This window comes from Anolis carolinensis, chromosome 4 (genome assembly GCF_035594765.1).
Source record: "Anolis carolinensis isolate JA03-04 chromosome 4, rAnoCar3.1.pri, whole genome shotgun sequence".
Classification (NCBI taxonomy): Eukaryota; Metazoa; Chordata; class Lepidosauria; order Squamata; family Dactyloidae; genus Anolis; species Anolis carolinensis.
In genome coordinates this window covers 226,485,621-226,508,315 of record NC_085844.1, presented here as the reverse complement: position 1 = coordinate 226,508,315, position 22,695 = coordinate 226,485,621, and the positions used below count along the sequence as shown (strand labels likewise).

The 22,695-nt window shown below is 43.0% G+C and overlaps 1 protein-coding gene across 3 annotated transcripts in view; it reads left to right on the top strand.

The window, feature by feature from the left end:
- Nucleotides 1-22,695, top strand: part of LOC100562947 (thyrotropin-releasing hormone receptor) — a 41,524-nt gene that overhangs the window by 5,156 nt on the left and 13,673 nt on the right. The gene's annotated exons all lie outside the window — the stretch shown is intronic.

The window sequence follows — 22,695 nt, the reverse complement described above, 5'->3', positions numbered from 1 at the left end:
AATTAATTACAGGATTCTGGGAGTTGTATTCCCTCCTCATAAAAAACAAATTATTCCCAAGATCTGCCTGTACCATCTGTCTACCAGATTTGACTGTCCCAATAGGAAAGGGGAAATGATATCCCTTCAGGCATCAAGTATGATTTGCTTTGTAACAGAGCTTCAAAATCTGCTCCACTCACACTTTGCCAAATGCTTGGGCTGATTGCTTTGGTGGGTGAAGAGAGGCCACTCTTGAGTCTGAAGCAACAGGACAGCAAAGAGTTTGCATAAATATGTGTATTTACATTTCTCACGTGGAATGTAGTCTAAGACATGTTTAACCCCTAAGAGGCTAGTTCAAAGTTAGAATTGTTTCTTATGTTTCTTGACCATCCTCTGAATTTCTATGGGCTTTTGGAGTGCATAAATGGATGCACACCAGGAGCTACCATTATACCATGTTTGGAATCCTGTTGGTGATAAATCAGAGTTATACAAACATTCATCTCTTTTTTGACATCATGCAAGGAGTTATTCATTAGCTCCTTGCGCAACATCCTACTCAACTCACTGATGGTTGTCAGTTGCTGGGGGCATTGCTGTGGTTGTTTAGTGAAAAGTGAATAAAATGGTTGAAGCAATCAGCAGCACCTGGAAAAAGGAATGAAATTGTTCTCCCGGATCTCTAGTGAGTTGTCCAAAATCCAGGAAAAACCACCATTCTTCTTAATCATAGCTGCCATTGGTTGCTGTCACCTGTAGTAGATGGTAAATAACTACAGCAGTAGTTGTCAGACCTTGAGCCACAGAGCTATACATCTAGAGCATTACACTCCCAACATATGGATTTAGGATCTCAGCCCATTCACCTGGTCCACCTAGTCTGGTCCATATTGGTATTTGCTCACTATGTATAGTAGGCAGGTACACAACCTGAAGAAGAAGATAAGTGACTATGGGGCACTGGATTAAGATTTCATCTAATAGGGAAATTTGTTTAAAGCAAATGAGGCTGATCTACAAAGTGCTAAGGAGATGCACAATGATAGCGGATTTCAGTACAGAGAAAAGGGGGAATATCATTTGTCATTGATTTGGTGGATCGACAATATAAACAGGACAGTAAGCAGAGCATCAGATCAGATTAGCTGAGAATCATTATCTATCAATGAGTTTTAATGAAATTAAATGCCAAGATGGTATTGTGGTTGAACTGCAACTCCCATTAGCCCTCACCCTCATAGCCAGTGGTGAGGAATGGCGGTTCTACATGTTTGCTACTCCTGAATCGCACCTTACTCTTCAGTTCTACAAAAACTTTCAGTTCCACAAAACGTCAACAAATAAGCTACTAAATTTGCAAAACAGAATAAAAACAAAGCCAGTTTTTTTAAAAACAACAGATGTATGAATTGTATATTTTTTTCATTTTTTAAAGAAGTCACTGGCATGAAGAAATGAGACTGAACTCCAGTTGACTCTCCCAAGTGTGGGCAAGGGCAAAGGAAAAGGATTTGTGGGTTGCTGTGAGATTTCCGGACTGTGTGGCTATGTTCCAGAAACATTCTCTCCTGACGTTTCGCACACATCTATGGCAGGCATTCTCAGAGGTTGTGAGGTATATTGGAAACTAGTCAAGAGAGGTTTATATATCTGTGGAAAGTCTAGGGTGGGAGAAAGAACTCTTGTCTGTTGGAGGCCAGTGTGAATGTTGCAATTGATCATCTTGATTAATATTGAAAAGCCTTGCATCTTCAAGGCCTGCTGATTCCTGCCCAGGGGAATCCTTTGTTGGGCAGTGATAGCTGGCCCTGATTGTTTCATGTCTGGAATTCCTCTATTTTCAGGGGAATTCCAGAAAAGGATGACTTTGATTGGGAAGGCAGTTTGCATGCTGTTGCATTGTACCTTTAAAGCAGACTTCTACATAATGTGCTCCAATATCTCAACCTGTCAGGACCCAGGCTACAGAGCACCAATAACCATACGCAGAGGCCAGATTCAATCTAATATCTTTATTAAGGAAATATATAAGATTAATAAAAATAAATGTAAAAGTTAGTTCAGAAGCAGACCTTTCAGGAAAGGTCAAAATTAGTCCAAAAAAGCAATGTCCAATATGAAATATTATGATCCAAAGTTGTAATCCAATAACCGAAACACTCACTTTGCCAGGCAAAGTGAGGGGAGATGACAAGGTCCTTTAGTCCATAAACTTGAGCAAGGCTAGGAAATAACTTGATACATGAAGCAAGGCTTAAAACGTGGAACAAGGTAACAAGGAACAAGAACAAGGTCCGTGGAATAACTTGGTAAAATCCGTGATACAAGGCAAGGTATAGTCCCGGGAAACAAGCAAGGTCCGTAGGTAAACAAAGGCTGGAAACTGGAGCGAAGGCTGGAAAGCAGGGCAAGGCTTGAGCAGGAACGAGGCTTGAAACGGAGCGCGCTGTCCAGACACAACTCGCTCCGGAGGCTGACGAATTGACTCCGCGAAGTTACTACGCGGGTAAAACACCTATATAGAGTCTAACTTTCCCGCCGAAGCAGTTCTCTGGGAACCAGAAACGAAAGCTAAACTCTGGGACCAGATGTTTGACTCCCTAAAGATTCTCACGGAAAGCAGTCTTAATTGGCTACATTCTTAGCTGCAATTCTAGCACTCCTGCGCGAAGCTGCTTCCAAACCCCTCTGTTGTTTACAAAACTCACGGCGCAAGAACACGGGAGATGTGGGCTCTGGGTTTGTTTGACATACTTCTGGGACACAACTTTCTTGCAGGTGCAAGGTTCCCAGATCTGCCTGGGAAAGATCTGGCTGAGAAGATTCCAGTTCTGACTGGGAAGGTAAAAAACCCAAGTTTTCTTCTTCATCAGGGATTACAATGTCCTGAGCAGGACTACAAGGCCCATGGGTCATCACACTATCCCCCTCCTCAAGGCCCCTCCCAAACTGGGACTCTCTCCCCGAGGCGCGAGGTCGCGGCTTGGCGGGATAGGTCTGATGAAAGCGACGGGTTAGATCAGGAGCATGGACTGTGGAGGCGTCTTCCCAAGAGCGTTCCTCAGGGCCAAAACCCACCCAGTCAATGAGATATTGTAGGCGGCGGCGGTGAAAGCGAGAATCCAAAATGTCCTCAACCTCGAACTCCTCCTCCCCATTCATCAAAACAGGAGGGGGGGCCGGTTGGTCTGTATCAGGACGCACACCATCCGCCGGAAGGAGCAGGGAACGGTGAAACACTGGGTGGATGCGCATTGAACGCGGAAGTTGGAGTTTGAAAGTCACGGGGTTTAATTGCGCTACCACTGGATAGGGGCCAATGAAACGGGCATCTAACTTCCGGCAAGGGCGGTGGGAGGGCAGAAAGCGAGTGGATAGAAAAACCCGATCTCCTACCTTGATTTCGGGGCCCGGCTGGCGATGTTTGTCAGCGTGGCGTTTATAGTCCTCCTTGGCTTGGTCTAGTTGCTGGAGCAAAAGTTGTTGTACCGCTGTGAGTTCCTGCAGCCAATCCTCTGCTGCGGGAACTTCTGAAGTTTCAATGACAGGGGGAAAGAAACGTGGATGGAAGCCGTAGTTTGCAAAGAACGGCGTTTCTTTTGTAGAAGCTTGAACTCCATTGTTATAGGCAAACTCTGACAGTGGTAACAGAGAAGCCCAATTGTCCTGTTGGTAGTTTACATAACAGCGAAGATACTGCTCCAAAGTGGCATTGGTGCGCTCCGTTTGCCCATCTGTTTGGGGATGATGAGCTGAAGATAAGCGAGAGTCTATGCCCAATAGTTTTTGTAGTGACTTCCAAAAACGAGAGGTGAATTGGGATCCACGGTCTGTGACTAAACTCTTGGGCAATCCATGTAGTCTGAAAACATGTAGAAGGAATAGATCTGCAGTCTCTTTGGCCGTGGGAAGACCTTCACAGGGAATGAAATGGGCTAACTTGGTGAAAAGGTCCACCACCACTAGGATCGTGGTGAATCCACAGGAAGGTGGTAGGTCAGTGATGAAATCCGCAGAAATTATTTCCCATGGCCGAGATGGGGTAGGAAGGGGATGCAGAAGCCCTGAGGGCTTCTCCCTTCTTATCTTGGAGCGCTGGCATACTGGGCAGGTGTTGACATATTTTTCCACATCTTTGCGGATCTTGGGCCACCAAAAATCCCTTAGGATCAGATGCATGGTTTTAAATAGTCCGAAATGCCCTGCTGGTTTGCAGTCATGACACAGACGAAGCGCTTTTTCCCTGCCCGGTCCGGGTGGGATATAAACATGATTTCTATAGCATAGCAGTCCATCTTTAAGCGAAAAGGGAAAATGCAGACCTTGACGAAGTTGGTCCTGCGCCCAGGCATCTGCTTGCTGACTAGCCCTGATTTCTTGAGCACAGATGGGTCCTGGAGTAGAGGAAGTTGAACCGATGGGAGTGGATTTGGTGTTCCCCACTGTGAGCGTGGCAAAGTTCTCGGGTTGTAGTAATTGGGATTCAAAGGTCTCCTTGCGTCCTGCAGCGTATTCCGGTTTACGTGACAGGGCGTCTGCTTGCTTGGTTTGGGCTGGGGTCACATAATGAATCTGGAAGTTGAAACGTTCAAAGAACAAAGCCCAACGTTGCTGCCTCTGATTTAGTTTGCGGGCAGTTCTTAGATGTTCTAGATTTCGATGATCAGTGTGGACTTCAATGGGAAATTTGGCCCCTTCTAGCCAATGTCTCCAAGTTTCAAAGGCTGCCTTTATGGCCAGTAGTTCCTTTTCCCAAATGGTGTAATTTCTCTCTGGTGTGGTTAGTTGACGGGAGTAAAAGGCACAGGGACGAAGGTGGTCTCCCACCGGTTGTAAGAGTACAGCCCCAATTGCCACATCAGAGGCGTCCGCTTGCACAACAAAAGGGGTTCCAGGATCTGGGTGCTGTAGAATTGGCTGGGACGTGAATAATTTCTTTAGTTGCTGGAACCCTTTCTCTGCTTGATCAGTCCAGCGGAAGGGCTGTTTTCCACGGATGCAGCTAGTGATTGGGTCAGACCAGCGGGCAAAATCTGGAATGAACTTGCGGTAATAGTTCGCGAACCCCAAGAAACGCTGCACCTCTTTCTTGTTAGTTGGCGCCCGCCATTCCAATACTGCTGAAACCTTGGCTGGATCCATGGAGAGCCCTAGAGGCGAGATACGGTAACCAAGGAAATCTACCTCTTGTAGATCAAAAGCGCATTTTTCCAACTTGGCATAAAGTCCATGATCCCGCAATCGTTGTAACACCATTTTGACGTGGTTCTCATGTTCTGATTGTGATCTAGAAAACACCAAAAAATCGTCCAGGTAGATTATCAAGAACCTATCTAGATAGTCCTGAAAAATGTCATTGACAAAATGCTGGAACGTTGCGGGAGCTCCGCATAATCCATAATTCATAACTCGGGACTCGAATAATCCGAATTTGGTCTGGAAGGCGGTCTTCCACTCGTCCCCTTCTCTGATGCGAACTAAGTTGTAAGCCCCCCGAAGATCCAGCTTGGTGTAAACCTTGGCTCCTCGAAGCCGATCCAGTAGATCCGAGATTAAGGGCAGGGGATAGCTGTTCCGCTTGGTGATATTGTTCAATGCTCTGTAGTCCACCACCAAGCGTAGTTCCCCTGACTTCTTCTTCACAAACATCACTGGGGAGGCGGCTGGGGATTGAGAGGGTCTAATGAATCCCTTACGAAGGTTTGTCTCTATGAATTCCCTGAGAGCTTCTTGCTCTGGTTCAGTCAGGGAGTATAGGTGCCCTCGCGGGATCGGGGCCCCCTCCACCAGGTCAATGGCACAGTCATAAGGTCTATGTGGGGGTAATTTCTCGGCTTCTTTTTCATTGAATACATCCCAATACTCGGAGTACTTCTTGGGCAGGGTGATGATGGGCTCGGTGTCTGTGGCATGGCAGACCTTGGCTACAAGGCAATGGTTTTGGCAGTACTGTGAAGCAAACTGCAGTTCTCTGTTGGACCAGGAGATGCTTGGGTCGTGGAGAGTCAGCCATGGAATTCCCAAAATCACAGGGAAATGGGGAACCTCGGTAACAAAGAAAGAAATCTCTTCCATATGTTCCCTTATCCACATCCTGGTGGGTTCCGACCACTGACTTACGGGGCCCGTCTTGAGGGGGCGGCCGTCTATGGCTTGCACCACACGGGCATTCTTGAAATCATGATATTGTAATCCCAGAGAGTCGGCATACTCTCTATCAATGAAATTGTTGGTGGCTCCGGAGTCTATCATGGCGTGGATCATGACGGGTCCCCTTTTTGCTGACCATAAGGTGACCACGAGAAGGAACAGGACCCCGGTTGGCGGCTCTTGAACGGGTTTTTTGACCGGGTTGGCGAGCCTCTCTACGCCCGGTCGTTGGCTTCCCCCGCCGGCTGTGTGCCAGCCGGCTCAGACGCCTTCGTCTCCGTGGAGGACGCCGCCGCAAGACGGGCGGCGGGCTTCCCTTTGGCTGGGCACTCTCTGGCGAAGTGGCCCCCGTTCCCGCAGTACCAACAGAGGTTTAAGCGTTGACGACGGGCCTTCTCGGCGGCATCTAATCTGGGACGCACGTTGCCCAACTGCATCGGCACCTCCTCGCTTCCTCTGGGGTATGGGGTTGGCGGTGGGGGTCTCCACACTGGACGTGGCTGAACGCTGGCGGGAGCGGGGGGTTTTGCCCCAGCTCTACCGCTCTGGCCTCGAACCCACTGTTTCCTGTTGGCAATCATGACTTCAGCCCGTAAACATTGATCAATGAGTGCTTCGAGGGTCTGGGGAGGATCCACCTTAGAGATTTCCTCCAGCATTTCGATGTTGAGACCCTCCCGGAATTGTCCCCTGAGGGCTACATCATTCCAGCCGGTGTTATGGGCCAGCACTCGGAACTCGGCTATGTACTGAGACATAGGTCTGTCTCCTTGGAAGAGGCGACGGAGTTTGTGACCGGCTGCCTCCAAATTGTCCTCGATTCCCCAAGTCTCTTTAAGGTGGTCCAAGAAGCGTTGCGTGGATCTTAGGTGTGGAGAGGCTTGGTCGAACAGTGCCGTCGCCCAGTTGGCCGCTGGCCCGTCTAGAAGACTGTAAACCCATGCCACCTTGATGTCTTCTTGGGGAAATTCGGCAGCACGGGCCTCTAGGTAAGCTTGGCATTGGCGACGGAAAACATGAACCTTAGAAGCTTCTCCAGTAAACTTGGTTGGCAACGCCATGGCCGGTAGACGGATTCCGCGTTCCTTCAAACCTTTTATTTCTCCATCCTGGGCATTGAGCTTATCACGGATTCGATCCACCTCATCTTTGTCGATGGTGTAGGTAATCGGCTGGCCGCTCGGCCCAGGTACGGTTCCGGTAGACATTCTGGCCGAGGTTAATTGGTGCTTAGGGTGGCGGAGTCAAACTGTCAGGACCCAGGCTACAGAGCACCAATAACCATACGCAGAGGCCAGATTCAATCTAATATCTTTATTAAGGAAATATATAAGATTAATAAAAATAAATGTAAAAGTTAGTTCAGAAGCAGACCTTTCAGGAAAGGTCAAAATTAGTCCAAAAAAGCAATGTCCAATATGAAATATTATGATCCAAAGTTGTAATCCAATAACCGAAACACTCACTTTGCCAGGCAAAGTGAGGGGAGATGACAAGGTCCTTTAGTCCATAAACTTGAGCAAGGCTAGGAAATAACTTGATACATGAAGCAAGGCTTAAAACGTGGAACAAGGTAACAAGGAACAAGAACAAGGTCCGTGGAATAACTTGGTAAAATCCGTGATACAAGGCAAGGTATAGTCCCGGGAAACAAGCAAGGTCCGTAGGTAAACAAAGGCTGGAAACTGGAGCGAAGGCTGGAAAGCAGGGCAAGGCTTGAGCAGGAACGAGGCTTGAAACGGAGCGCGCTGTCCAGACACAACTCGCTCCGGAGGCTGACGAATTGACTCCGCGAAGTTACTACGCGGGTAAAACACCTATATAGAGTCTAACTTTCCCGCCGAAGCAGTTCTCTGGGAACCAGAAACGAAAGCTAAACTCTGGGACCAGATGTTTGACTCCCTAAAGATTCTCACGGAAAGCAGTCTTAATTGGCTACATTCTTAGCTGCAATTCTAGCACTCCTGCGCGAAGCTGCTTCCAAACCCCTCTGTTGTTTACAAAACTCACGGCGCAAGAACACGGGAGATGTGGGCTCTGGGTTTGTTTGACATACTTCTGGGACACAACTTTCTTGCAGGTGCAAGGTTCCCAGATCTGCCTGGGAAAGATCTGGCTGAGAAGATTCCAGTTCTGACTGGGAAGGTAAAAAACCCAAGTTTTCTTCTTCATCAGGGATTACAATGTCCTGAGCAGGACTACAAGGCCCATGGGTCATCACACAACCTTTCCTAATAAAGGATATTTCCAGATCAGCTGACTGGGGCTGATAGGAGTTTTAGACAATTTTTTAAGAAGATCCCAGGTTTGGAAAGGCCAGTGGATGTATGAACAGAAAAGGGAGGGAAACAAGTATTCCTTTATGGCCATATTGATTTGTTGTACGATCAGGATGAAGGCTGAGTTTTCAAAGAGCCATTCACATGTTCTGATGACATAATGGAGAATAGGACAGGGGACATAGGAAGGTAGTTTGAAAAAGTTGTGCCAGTTGGACTTTGGCATGGGTCATTGGAAGATATTTTTGCTGCTTGGGGAGAATAAGATAGCATCCCATCTGCTACATATACTACAGCCCAAATGAACTAGCAGTTAAATTGTACTTCAATATTAGCAATGGAATAGTATCCTCCAATGCATCTAGGCCAGTTGGCTTTTGTGGATGGATACAAGACACAGCCTGTGTGGTGTGTAGATTTGTCAAGTTAGGAATATCCCAAGCCCTGAGGTTTGATTGTCCAAATTTAGGCTTTTGAGCAATACCTTGTGATGTCATAGGGGCAGGTCTAAGTGATAAAAATGAGGTAATAAGGGTCAGCTACTGGTGATGTCCTAAGGTGTAGCATCTTAAGCATCAGTCACAAGCTGCACAGAGTATTGTATTGAAATAGAAAACATCAAATCTAACAAATGAAGACAACATAGATGTGTTTCCCTCAGTCTGAGTAACAGAGCAGAGGGTCCAGGCCCTAAGATCTGGGAGCCCTAGTGGGACACATGAAAGTCCTCTTCTCATATCTTGCTATTGCATCCCCCCCCAACATCTACCATCCAGTTAGGTTCATGCACCTGTCTGTATGATTTCTGTTGGATTTACTTTCAGCTGCTAAAAACACATAAACACTTCTTCTTTGGGGATCGATTTTTTCATCATTGATATGAATCTAGACATGTTTTTCTGTCTTCTTTTATGCGCTGGACCATTCTTCCTTGTTAAGAGTTTTCAATGCATTTAGTCAAATGAGCATTATGATCTAATGATGATTTATAGTCTCTATCTAAGGATGAAAAGGCTATGAAGATCCCATTACTCTTTACCTTCTCAGTTTTCACCATGCCCACCAGCTCAGCCTCTAGTTCCGGGATGGATGATTAGAAATGCTCAGATTACTCTCATTCAGAAACTGGGAACAAGAGAACTGAATGAAAAGCAAAAATGGACAGAGCAATGGAGGGGTCAGAGCAAGGCTAAATCTGACTGCTTGTCTGAATTAAAGTATGCTCATTTATTCAATGAGGTTTGCCTACAGTTTGATTTACCATCCAGCAAGTGATTCAGCAGAGTTGCTTCGTGATTTGATTTAGGCTAAGGGTGGCAATTGTGCAGCCCTATAGACAGTGTTGAACTGCAACTCCCATCAATCCTAGCCAGATGGAACATGCAATCCAACAAGATCTGGAGATCTGTGTGATCCACTCTGAGTTAAGGCCAGTTAGGATGGGTTAACTCAGGATGGTGAAAAGAAGAGAAACATCAGGGTAAACAGCCAGGATTCACATGGGCTCAGATGGGAAAGTGGAAGAGGTAATGAATGATATCACTAGCATACTTGGGAAAACCTGTTTCCTACCAAAGGAGACCCCATGCCTACTCAAAAAAACCAAAACCCATATGATTCTGGGTGTCAGTGAAGAAATGTACCCATTCAAACAAAACGAGCATTCATTCAGGGGGAAAATGGAGCAAGTACCTAACAAAGGGTGACAAATCCAATCTGAGTATTAGGTCTTGTTTATTCCTTAGGAAAATAATCATACTAACCTTGCAGGAGCCATAATTCTGACACGTTACATTCTTGGCAATTCATAGATAAGCATTTCCACCACAAAATGGTTCTTTCCCAGTTTGATTTTTAAAAGAAGAAGAAGAAGAAGAAGGTGTATGTGTGCAGGTTCTTGCATATCAGTATGTCAGTATTAGCACATGTATATGTGAATGCATGATAAGACCAGAGGAGTACAGTGTAAATGGCCATGTGGATCAAAATTATACAAAGGGATGGAAATGTGGCTCACCCTTGACCAGCAAGATGAGCTCCACAGGGGAAAATGTCTGGATGGTTATGGCAATCTCAAAATGACATCACTGCAGGAAAATTGTGGTGCCAAAGAGATATTTTTCATCAGCTCTTAGTCTGAGCTTTAAAGAAGCTATCCAAGGTGCTAGATATATTCAAGGAATCTATTTCAGTGTGTTTAATAGCTCTGTTAGAATTCAGAATACAATTTGAACGGGTTCTCAAATAGCCTAGACTCTTAAATTCTACAGCAGCACAAAAATTGCACCTGCCTTCTAAAGCTGTGAAAAATTGCAGCGCTGTTTTAAGATCCAATATAAGACCCAATTTCTACCCAGTCATGTGTTATAAAAATGTTGAATGAAAGGTTGTGATGTTAATATCCTACCTGTATTTTATTCCCAACCCAGATTTATCCCCACATCATGCTGCCTCTGAACAAGGAAACTAAGCTATACATTTGATAGCAATGGTTTGTATGCACTTTAGGTCAGCTTGAAAGTAACTAGTTGCAAATAAACTCCTTGTAATTCTTTTACCCAGCAACAAAGGTGCATTTTATGATTTTAACTTAATGGAAAATAATAATGTTATTTTTAGAGTGCATAGCCTTTACAGTTATGCTTCATAGTTAGGGTGCGAGGTCTGAATGACAAGAAAATATGACATAAGTGCTTTTTCATGGTGTCCTTGAGAAACCATGTAGAATTCTAAAAAAAAAAAACTAAATGTGGCTATTTTTGTCACATTTTGAAAAATTAGCAAGTACTGTACTTATAGCGGCAACTAACTAGAATTGAAAAACATTGCCATATTAGCCCAGAATATCAGTATTGCATCTGAAGAAGTAGGTTCAGTCTACAAAAGCTTTGTCTACCAATTTAGTTCTTTCAGTTAGTCTCTTATATGCTATACAACCCCTGGAACTAACTAGTTTGAGAAGCCTTGAAATAATATCTTCTTTTTGGAGCAACATACCAAGCAGCAGTACATTTGTAGCCATGTCCTTCGCAAATTCAGTAAATCCTTCAGCTTAAAGTTTAAACTGGTCTAGGTTAGTTTAAAGAGGAATTCCCTCTTCCAGTGGTTCCCTCTCTCAGTTCTAAAGGATATGAAAAATCCTCTTGTCTGTTACTTTGCTATGCCTAGGTCACTGGGGCCATAAATCAGGATTTGATTTAAGACTGTTTTGAGTTACAGAGTCTGCTTAACTGTCTTGATTCATTGTGACACCACAGGTTGGAGATGATGAATTTTTTAAAACGAGGATTTCAAAACCACATGCCTCTGCCTTATTAGTGACCGCCAGTAACCTTCTATGACTTTGTAGGGTCAGGGTTTTTGACTGTGGGGTCAGAACTTGAATCTGGACTATTATTTTTCTTATTATGAAACATCAATAAATTCTATGGATAGAGAACTTTTTTTGCTAATATTGCAAAATCAATTTTTAAAAGAGTAATATGTAGCATAGGGTTTTTTCAGACAAAGGAATACTTATAGGTGTTTATATCAAATCGTTTATCTGAAATATAGCCTACAGCACTTGGTATGCATTGACCCTGCTTAGCTTCCAAGGTTGGTAGAATCTGGTTCCTTCTGAGTGTTTAAATCTACTGTGAAGCAGGCTAGATTGATGGGAATTAGAAAGAGGGAGAAAGAAAGACTGACTCCCCCATCCAAGACCATTCAATGAGTTTTGATGGGAGAGTGGGGATCTGAAGTCATAGACCAAAACTGTAAACATTGTTCCACATTGCCTCTCTAGTATAATGTAAGGTAGGTCATTATTATACCTTATGGGGAGATCAACTCAAAGGTAGACAACCCTCAGGCTTGGAAGGAGGTCACCCATAGAAGGAGACACAGGACCAGGCAGCCTCCGCAGAACTCCTCTGCTCAGCTGCATTTACACAACAGATTTGAAATTCTAACACCATTAACATACAATCAGGAAACACATCTTGTGGAGGACCACAGTTTCTTAGATACCACTCAGTGGGCCACCCTTGATCAATGCACAGGGGATAGCCCTGACGGGGACAGTGCATCACCACATTCACACTTATGTAATCATGCAAATGCTCCATCCCCAATTGTAGACCAGGAGCAACAGGAACATCCTTGGGAGAGTAATGGGCTCTCGGATGTATCTCAATGGATTGTCATTGATGAATGCACTGGGGATGTTGAGGAGGAGGACAACACTTTACACCTGCATGATTCACTTCAACAGGAACACTCTTCAGGGGACATACACACTGTCTTGCACAAAAGGGACCCTGTCAATCCTCAAAGGAAACAGGTCTTGGTAGTAGGTGACTCCCTCCTTAGAGGAACGGAAGCCATCATTTCCAGACCGGATGGGATGGCTCGAGAAACATGCTGCCTCCCGGGGGCAAAAATACACCATATCACTCAGAGGCTCAGCAGGCTCCTAAAGCCCCATCACCCTCCCCACCTTATGTTGATTCATGTAGGTACCAATGACACTGCTAGGCATACTTTTCAAAAGATCACAAATGATTTTCGAGCTCTGGGAACAAAGCTAAAACTGTATAATGTACATGTGATCTTTTCATCCCTCCTCCCCGTTGTAGGACACGGCTCTACAAGGGCCGGAAAAATAGTACAGGTCAATAACTGGCTCAGAAAATGGTGTCAAGAGGAGCATTTTGGCTTCCTTGACCATGGTCTACTCTTCCAGGAGGATGGCCTATTGGCAAGTGATGGGGTGCATCTCACACAAGCAGGAAAACATCTTTTTGCACACAGACTCACAAACCTCATCAGGCGCACTTTAAACTAGATCCACTGGGGGAGGGGAACAACAGCCTGGCGAACACTATATTACCCATGACCACAGGGAACCGCCAAAAGGCTAAACGGAGGGCTGCACAAACACAGCAAGGACCAAGTACGGAGAGCACAATAATCCCAAATAAACAGCTCAAGGGGAGGTCACAGGGGCTTACATGTCTTTACACCAACGCTCAGAGCATGGGAAATAAGCAAGACGAACTCCAACTCTTAGCACAGCACCACACATACGATGTCATAGGCATCACTGAAACCTGGTGGGAAGACTCCCATCACTGGAATGTAGCCATTGAGGGCTATAACCTCTTTCACAGAAATAGAACAAAAGGGAGAGGAGGGGGAGTAGCTTTATATGTCAAAAACAGTTACGTTGCAGAAGAAATGTAATCCGGGAAACCAGCTTGAAAGCATCTGGATAAGAATCAAGGGAACCGGGACTCAAAAAGATCTTGTCGTGGGTGTCTACTACAGACCTCCGAGTCAGGATGAAGGACTTGATGAAGCCTTCTGTCAACAGCTGACCAAACAGGCACAAAGAAGAGATATAGTAGTCATGGGCGATTTCAATTATTCCGATATCTGCTGGAAAACAAACTCAGCCAAGAGTACAAAGTCCAAAAAATTCCTCACTTGCCTTGCAGACAATTTTATGGCCCAGAAGGTAGAAGAGGCAACAAGAGGATCAGCAACTCTTGATCTAATCTTAACAAATGTGGAAGACCTGATCAATACAGTTGAAGTGGTGGGATCCTTAGGGGCAAGTGACCATGTGCTCCTGGAGTTTGCAATACAAAGGAATGCTGAAACTAAGACAAGTCAAACACGCATTCTCGACTTTAAGAGAGCTGACTTCCAAAAAATGAAGGAATTACTGAGCGGCATTCCATGGACGCCAATATTAAAAAACAAGGGAGTTAAGGATGGATGGGAGTTTTTCAAAAGTGAAATACTCAAGGCGCAAATGCAAACAGTGCCAACAAAGAAGAAAAATAAGACAAGTGCAAAGAAGCCAGAATGGATGTCCAAAGAACTTCTAACTGAGCTAAAGCTCAAAAGTGACATGCACAAGAAGTGGAAAAGGGGAGAAATCACCAAAGAAGAATTCAAACGTATAGCCAACACCTGTAGGGAAAAGGTTCGCAAGGCTAAAGCACAAAATGAGCTCAGGCTTGCCAGGGACATAAAAAACAACAAAAAAGGCTTTTTTGCTTACGTTGGTAGAAAAAGGAAGAAAAAGGAGGCGATAGGGCCTCTGCAAGGAGAAGATGGGGTGATGGCGACAGGGGACAGGGAAAAGGCAGAACTGCTCAATGCCTTCTTTGCCTCGGTCTTCTCACAAAAAGAAAGCCATCTTCAACCTCAGCAACATGGAATGGACGAAGGATTGGGGGAAATCCAACCCCAAATAGGGAAACAAGCTGTCCAGGAACACCTGGCCTCTCTAAACGAATTCAAGTCCCCAGGGCCAGACCAGCTACATCCAAGAGTATTGAAGGAATTAGCGGAAGTTATTTCAGAACCACTAGCAATTATCTTCGAGAGTTCTTGGAGAATGGGAGAAGTCCCAGCAGATTGGAGGAGGGCGAATGTGGTCCCTATCTTCAAGAAGGGAAAAAAGAACGACCCAAACAATTACCGTCCGGTTAGCCTCACATCGATACCAGGCAAGATTCTGGAAAAGATCATCAAGGAAGTGGTCTGCGGACACTTAGAAACAAATGCGGTCATTGCTAATAGTCAACACGGATTTACCAAAAACAAGTCATGCCAGACTAATCTGATCTCTTTTTTCGATAGAGTTACGAGTTGGGTCAATACAGGGAATGCTGTGGATGTAGCCTACCTGGATTTCAGTAAGGCCTTCGACAAAGTCCCCCACGACCTTCTGGCAAATAAACTAGTAAAATGTGGGCTAGACAAAACTACGGTTAGGTGGATCTGCAATTGGCTAAGCGAACGAACCCAAAGGGTGCTCACTAATGCGTCATCTTCATCATGGAAAGAAGTGACAAGTGGAGTGCCACAGGGCTCCGTCCTGGGCCCGGTTCTGTTCAACATCTTTATTAACGACTTAGACGAAGGGTTAGAAGGCACGATCATCAAGTTTGCAGATGACACAAAACTGGGAGGGATAGCTAACATCCAGAAGACAGGAGCAGAATTCAAAACGATCTTGACAGACTAGAGAGATGGGCCGAAACTAACAAAATGAAGTTCAACAGGGACAAATGCAAGATACTTCATTTCGGCAGAAAAAATGGAAATCAAAGATACAGAATGGGGGACGCCTGGCTTGACAGCAGTGTGTGCGAAAAAGACCTTGGAGTCCTTGTGGACAGCAAGTTAAACATGAGCCAACAATGTGATGCAGCAGCTAAAAAAGCCAACGGGATTCTGGCGTGCATCAATAGGGGAATAGCGTCTAGATCCAGGGAAGTCATGCTCCCCCTCTATTCTGCCTTGGTCAGACCACACCTGGAATACTGCGTCCAATTCTGGGCACCACAGTTGAAGGGAGATGTTGACAAGCTGGAAAGCGTCCAGAGGAGGGCGACTAAAATGATTAAGGGTCTGGAGAACAAGCCCTATGAGGAGCGGCTTAAAGAGCTGGGCATGTTTAGCCTGCAGAAGAGAAGGCTGAGAGGAGACATGATAGCCATGTACAAATACGTGAAGGGAAGTCATAGGGAGGAGGGAGCAAGCTTGTTTTCTGCTGCCCTGCAGACTAGGACACGGAACAATGGCTTCAAACTACAGGAAAGGAGATTCCACCTGAACATCAGGAAGAACTTCCTCACTGTGAGAGCTGTTCGACAGTGGAACTCTCTCCCCCGGGCTGTGGTGGAGGCTCCTTCCTTGGAGGCTTTTAAGCAGAGGCTGGATGGCCATCTGTCGGGGGTGCTCTGAATGCGATTTCCTGCTTCTTGGCAGGGGGTTGGACTGGATGGCCCGCGAGGTCTCTTCCAACTCTATGATTCTATGATTCTATCTACCTGTTGCAAACAGTAATTGAGTGATAGGATTGCCCAGAGCCACCAAATAAGTAGAAGTGGGATTTTTAGCTGGATTTCCTGATACGCAGAGTACTGATAGTTGTGGTAATTCAACAACCCATAATCATTCTTTTAATTGAAAAAATTATTTTCAAATTGGAAGCCATGTTACAAAAAAAAATGAAAGAATATGGTGCACCAAACTGTCACTATATCCCTTAAGGGACTTTATTTATATGTAAAATAGGATTTTATTTTTTACAGGAAGAGCTTCTGATCAATTGAAAAGGCTATCTATAACCAGTAGTGGACAAAGCCAGATCTCATGGTAGATAACCAAAATGTAGTAGAGCTGGCGCTCGTGGGATCAAAATCCTAGATGTTTTTGATTAGCTGGCACTATGGCATCTACCCACCATGGATTACCTTATTTCCCTATGATTTAGTTTCTAGCCTCACTGTAGTTGGAGTGGAATAGTTTTCCTCAGCATCCATATATTATGATCTCCTTCTCTTGTAATTCAGAGTATTTCACAGCAGCTAAATCTTGAATCATTAGTACTACAAAATACCTCCTTAAAGTCATGTTGAAAAATGCATGAAATTCATTTTTAATACTATAGCCAATTGATTTTTGGACACTATAACTACAAGGACTGTAACAATGAGGGCCTTAGTCAGACCAGTCAAAGGGACAACACTAAATGCTTCATAATGTATAAGTACAGTTGTGTAGGGGGACCAATAATGGACAGAGCTGAAAGCCAGTGGAATTCATTACATAGTATGCTTTCCCTTCCTTTCTTCCATTTTACCCCTACTTTCCCTTATGTTACCCTCTCCTCCTTCTAAAATGTCTTCTTTCATGCCCTTCGAACTTTTGTCACTCTGTGGCTCTTACAATGACCTTTGCCCACAAATTTCATAGGGATTTCTTAGCAAATAATACTCAGAGGTCATTTTGCTATTTTCTTCTTCTGCAATATAGACTACAACCCTTGGTCTTCATTGGCCAGTCTCCCATCCAAGTACTAACCAGAGCTGATCCTGCTTAGCTTCCAAGATCAGACAGGTTCTGGTGGTTATTTATGAATCCATATAAATATGGGCACAGAGTACAAGAGAAATTATGACTCCCAGATGATTGCCTTCTCTTTTTCTCCACCCTTCCCAGCATGAAAACTGCAATAGTTGAATGCCCTACAGACACCTAGTATTGTCCAAAACAGACATTGACCTTTTCCAGCTTGTGATCAAAGACAAGTACTTTTGTCCCCACACACAGAAAAGAGTGTGTGAATGAAATGTGTGCGAGTAAAGGCAGCTATGGTTGCTGCATAATTTCTAATTACATGCCTGATTAGAAGTGTGTTAGATGGTAGGATGCGAACCAACTGGGCTCCCTCCAAATCTATTCAGGTTTAATTAGTGCCTTTAGCTCAAGATCATTCCTAAGGAATGCACATATAAAATCAAATAAAGTTCCCAATTTCATTCTTCAGATAGCCTCTTTTTTTTTGGGGGGGGGGGGGGATAATAAATGTGCTTGTGTCACTAACCCATGGAACAGAGCGAGCAGAAGAACTCAGGCCTCCCTTGGCTTGCCTTAGGAGAGCTGAGTCTTCCCTCTCACACACGTATAAAGTATAAAGGTCTCCAGAATGACTACTGAAAAGTGTCTTGGTTTATAGCCATGTTTGCATTTACTTACTAGGATTCTATATATTTTCCACTTTCCTTGATATAGTAATATTATAATTCAAACAATTTTATATTATTTGATTTATTGTTTTGCTATTGTTTTCATTGTAGTACAATGTTAATGGCTTTAGGTTGGTTTATTATGCAAAATTATGTTGATGCTGGGTCACAAAAACCAAGTGCATAAGCATAGGATGGAGGGTACTTGGCTGAGCAGTGATACATGTGAAAAAGATCTTTTACCTTTACCTTATGAGCCAGCAGTGCGATCTTGCAGTAAAGAAGGTAAATCCTATCTTAGCCAAAGTAAATAGAAGTGTAGTTTCCAAGTGCAAGGAAATAACATTCCTACTCTATTCAGTGCTGGTCTGACCACATCTGGAGTACTACACATAGTTCTGGACACTTTATTTGAAGAAAAAACCTAGACAAGTTTCAGCAGGTTCAGAGCAGCAGCAGAAGGATCACATGCGGAATGGAGAATATATGAGGAAAGGTTGAAAAGGTTGGGCATGTTGAGCTTGGTGAAGAGAAGACTGAGTGGTGACATGATTGCACTCTTTGAATTTCTTTAAGGGTTATTACAGAGAGGGGGATGCTGGCATATTCTTTGCTGCCTCAGAGGATAGGACCATTTTTTTTATTGTTTTGAAGTTACAGGATAGTAACTTTTGACTGAACATTAGAAGGAGCTTCTTGACAATAAGAGTGGTTCAGCAATGGTAGCAATTGCCCAGAAAGGTAGTAGGGATTTTGTTTGTGGACATCTTCAGAAAGAGGCTGGACAGCTACCCGATTAGGATGCTTTATTTAGGTATAGATACTGAATTCAGCAGGAGACTGGACTCAGTGGCCCATAAGATCCCTTCCAGACCTATTTTTCTAATATTCACTATATTCTGTATTTTTTTACTGTTTTGCAAACGCATATGTGCAAATACACAAAATTCATGATGACCCACTGTCAGTCTTAAGCTGATCCATTGTTAAGAGTAATTTGAGATTCTTATTTAAGTTGGTGTGCTCCTTTCTGTTTCCATGCCTCTTCAAGCATCTCCTTCTGTGTTGTCAGACAAACCAAAAGAGCAACATTTTAAATTTCAAGAAAATAACACAAAAACATTTTTCTGATATGCTTCCCAAAGGAAAGCAAACAACAAATCAAAACATAGCATAATACAAACCAGGGATGGTTTATTTTGTTTCATTTTGTTGAGCTGCAGTTGCAATCATCCCTCCCCATCATATATTGGGAAGATTAGTTCTGAACATACTGCATGTGATTTGTAATCCAAAAAAGAGCTTTCTAAGCTTGTCTCACAATTGCCCATTTGACTAGCACTCATGAGAGCTGGAGTCCAACAATGGATGGAGAGACACATGTTCCCCGCCATTCATACTATAAAGGTCAGGTATGAATAAGAATGTCCACATTCACACATTTGTTGCACTATTAGGAGATAATGGAGTCAAACTGCTAGCTCCATCTCTGAGATTTGTATGTCAATTGTGGGCATCTTTAGGGAGAAAGCCTACCATACTCATGGAATTTCACCAGATTCTGGGCGCACAAAAATTATTACAGCATACACATTAAAGCAGCAAAGTTCTCGCCATTTTATAGTCTGAAAAATGTTACAATGGAAATCTTCATATGAATGGAATTTATTGCTATTCCCATAGTGAAAGAAAACGTGTGGGGATAAGATGAAAAGGTTAACATATTACTTGAATGGCACAAACAGTCTGCAAAAAGTAAAGGTTAAATAAAATACATTCTGTTTTCCACATACCGTAGTAGGTGTGCATGTATCTAAGAAGAGCCACCATAGCATTTTGCTTCCAGTAGGGGGAGGCCTTCAGCTTTTTCTTTTCTTTTTAGTAACTTGAATCTGGTGGCTCAAACTACAGTCATACTTTCTGCCTGTTTGCTTACTTTCTGCCTTTCCCCCTAACCTGGATCTCAACATGGCTCATAAAGTTCAAACAGATACCAATAAATGGTCTCCTGACTAAAAACTTTCAAAAAATATGATATAATAAAACTATCAATATCTTTGTAAATAAAATAAAAAACATATCCACCAAACAGAAAGAAATATGACGAATATAGCACATTGACTAAAAGTTCTTCCCCCTGAAAATGTAAGATGTATCTACAATGTAGAGTGAATATAGTTTGACAGTATTTTAACTGTCATGGCTCAACAAAATGGAATACTGAGAGTTATAGTTCAGGGAGGCACTAGCCCTATTTGGCAGAGAATGCTAAAGATCTTAGAAAACTACAACTCAGTATGCTATAGCATTGAGCTATGAGTGGTTTCAAACTTTATCAATTGTACAGGTAGGTGTACTCTTAATTTCTAAAGTCCCAGCACTGCGAGAATTTAAAAAACAGTCTTCATCTGTCATTGGAAAATCTAGAAGAGTGTCTCCTCTCAGGAAAGGGAACTCCAGCATGAAAACATCTAAGAATCTCCTCTCTCATATTCCTATTAGGTGGTTCATTGGAGGTTTTGGGGGGCAGATACTTATCTACAGGTCTGGAAACATGGGTGGAAATAGTTTTATATAAGAGAATGTGTTTTTTCAGATAAATGCAGGGACAGATTGGGAGGAAGGAGACATCAAAATTTAAAAAAGAACACCAACAATTTAAGGTATGCAGATGACACCATACTACTAGCAGAAAATTACAAAGACCTGGAATGATTACTGAAGAAGGTTAAGGAAGAAAATGCAAAGACAGGTTTATAGCTGAACATTAAGAAAACAATATCGTTGACTAAAAATGATTTACATAACTTAAAGTAGAGGATGAAGACACTGAAATAGTTCAAGATTTTCCATGCCTTCATTCAGTAATTAAACAGTATGCAATCAAGATATAAGAAGCAGACTATGAGTTTGTAGTATAAAGATATATAATCAAATATTAATGTTGGAATTTTCTGTGACATCATATTTGCCATTTCTATGTGGTGAATTCTGGAGAGTGGAGAAGGCTGTTAAGAAGAAAGTAAACTCATTTTAAATGTGGTGCTGGTGATAAAAGGTAACATAGGGTAAATCGAGCATGATCTCTCCCAAGAGCCAAGATGACTAAACTTTAGCCATATCATGACAAGACAAGACAAAAAGCGTAGATCTAGGGATGGTGATGTCATTAAGTACCAAACACAGATGCTCACAACATCTCATTCAAACACACATGGAGGTGTATTTTCCCGTTGGGAAATTAAAACAAATATTTGGCTGGAAGCTGTTCACAGAGGAAAGTGAAATGTGGGGATTGTTCCTTCTCACCTACTTAGGAAGTTGGAATAGGGAGCATGTAAATTAGTCTACTTGTTTCCAGGACTGTTCTAAATATCCCAAAAGCACTAGAACGTTCTCCAAACTCTGCTCATTCTTCCCAGGAAGTCTCCTCCAGAAGGGCATATTGTAAGAATATGTCTCCCTGGGTAGAAGGTTTTATATAAGAGATTTTTTATGTCAGAACAGCATGTTTTGGATGTTTGGACCAGAGCACTAAAGCTTAATCTCTCTTGAAAGGCATTTCCTTGCTTTCAACGAAGTCACCCTCTTCTATTATTTCAACAATGAGGACAGGTCAAGGAGCTGTGGTGGCACAATGGGTCTTTCTGGTCTTTCTGCCTTTCTGTTCAGGTTTTGTAGCTGTAGCTATACAGTTTGTACTGCATTTTGTTTGAAATAGTGTAATAATCTGGGTTTCCAATACTTTGCTCATTAAGATATCCATCAATCCTAAACATCTATTGTAATTGTTTGCTTTTAAGAGTTAATTGGATAGAATTTCGCTCCAAAAATGAATTGGTTAGATCAATGTATAGTTATTGTAAACCAGCATGTGGAGGCAAGTAACGACAGGTTCATTTATCAGAGTAACCTTTAAGGGGCTAAATTTTCTTTTCTTGCTTAATTTCCATTATTTATTTATTCTGAAAACCTGACACAAAATGTTTTGTGCTTTCCTATATTTCCTCATGCTGACTTTCACAGGTTATTTTTCAAGCATGGCAACTTTTAATTTGCAAATAATGCTTCTGTAAATTTCCATTTTCCCGCATTGTTACATTTCTGTTGTCCCACTTATATTGACATTCCCCAAATAAAGTAACCTTTCCAAGCTCTGGAACATCAGGGAGAGATAAGAAAATGTCAGTATGTGATGGTGGGAAATGGCTTCTGCAAATAGTTTAAAAATATTTAGTAGCATTTACAAATGAAAATTAATATCTGTTCATGTTATAAAGGTGTCTAGGAGTGTATTTTGTGTTGGAGACTTATTGCTTGTGTGCAAATCCCAAATGAAGAAGCAGATTTACAGTGAAGAAGATATAGACAGATGTAACAAAATATTCTAGTATGAAATGATTCTGTTCAGAGTTCCATCCTTGTCTATTCTTGTCTACTGCCAGCCACAACAACCATTCAACATTTAGAAAAGCATAGAAACATGGAAAGGAAGGGTTTTCATGGGCCATTGAGTCCAACCCCCTGCTTGATATAAAATCATCAGTTAAAGTATCCCTAGCAGGTAGCTAACCAGCCTCTTTTTGAAGACATCCAAAGATGGAGACCTTATCACCTCTCTAAGCAACTGGTTCCATTGCTGAATCAAGAACTTGCTTTCTACTACTATTCAATCAAAATGTACTCTCCTTTAACTTTAAACCATTATTGTGGTCTTTGGTGAAGCAGAAATCATGCCTAGTGTGAAG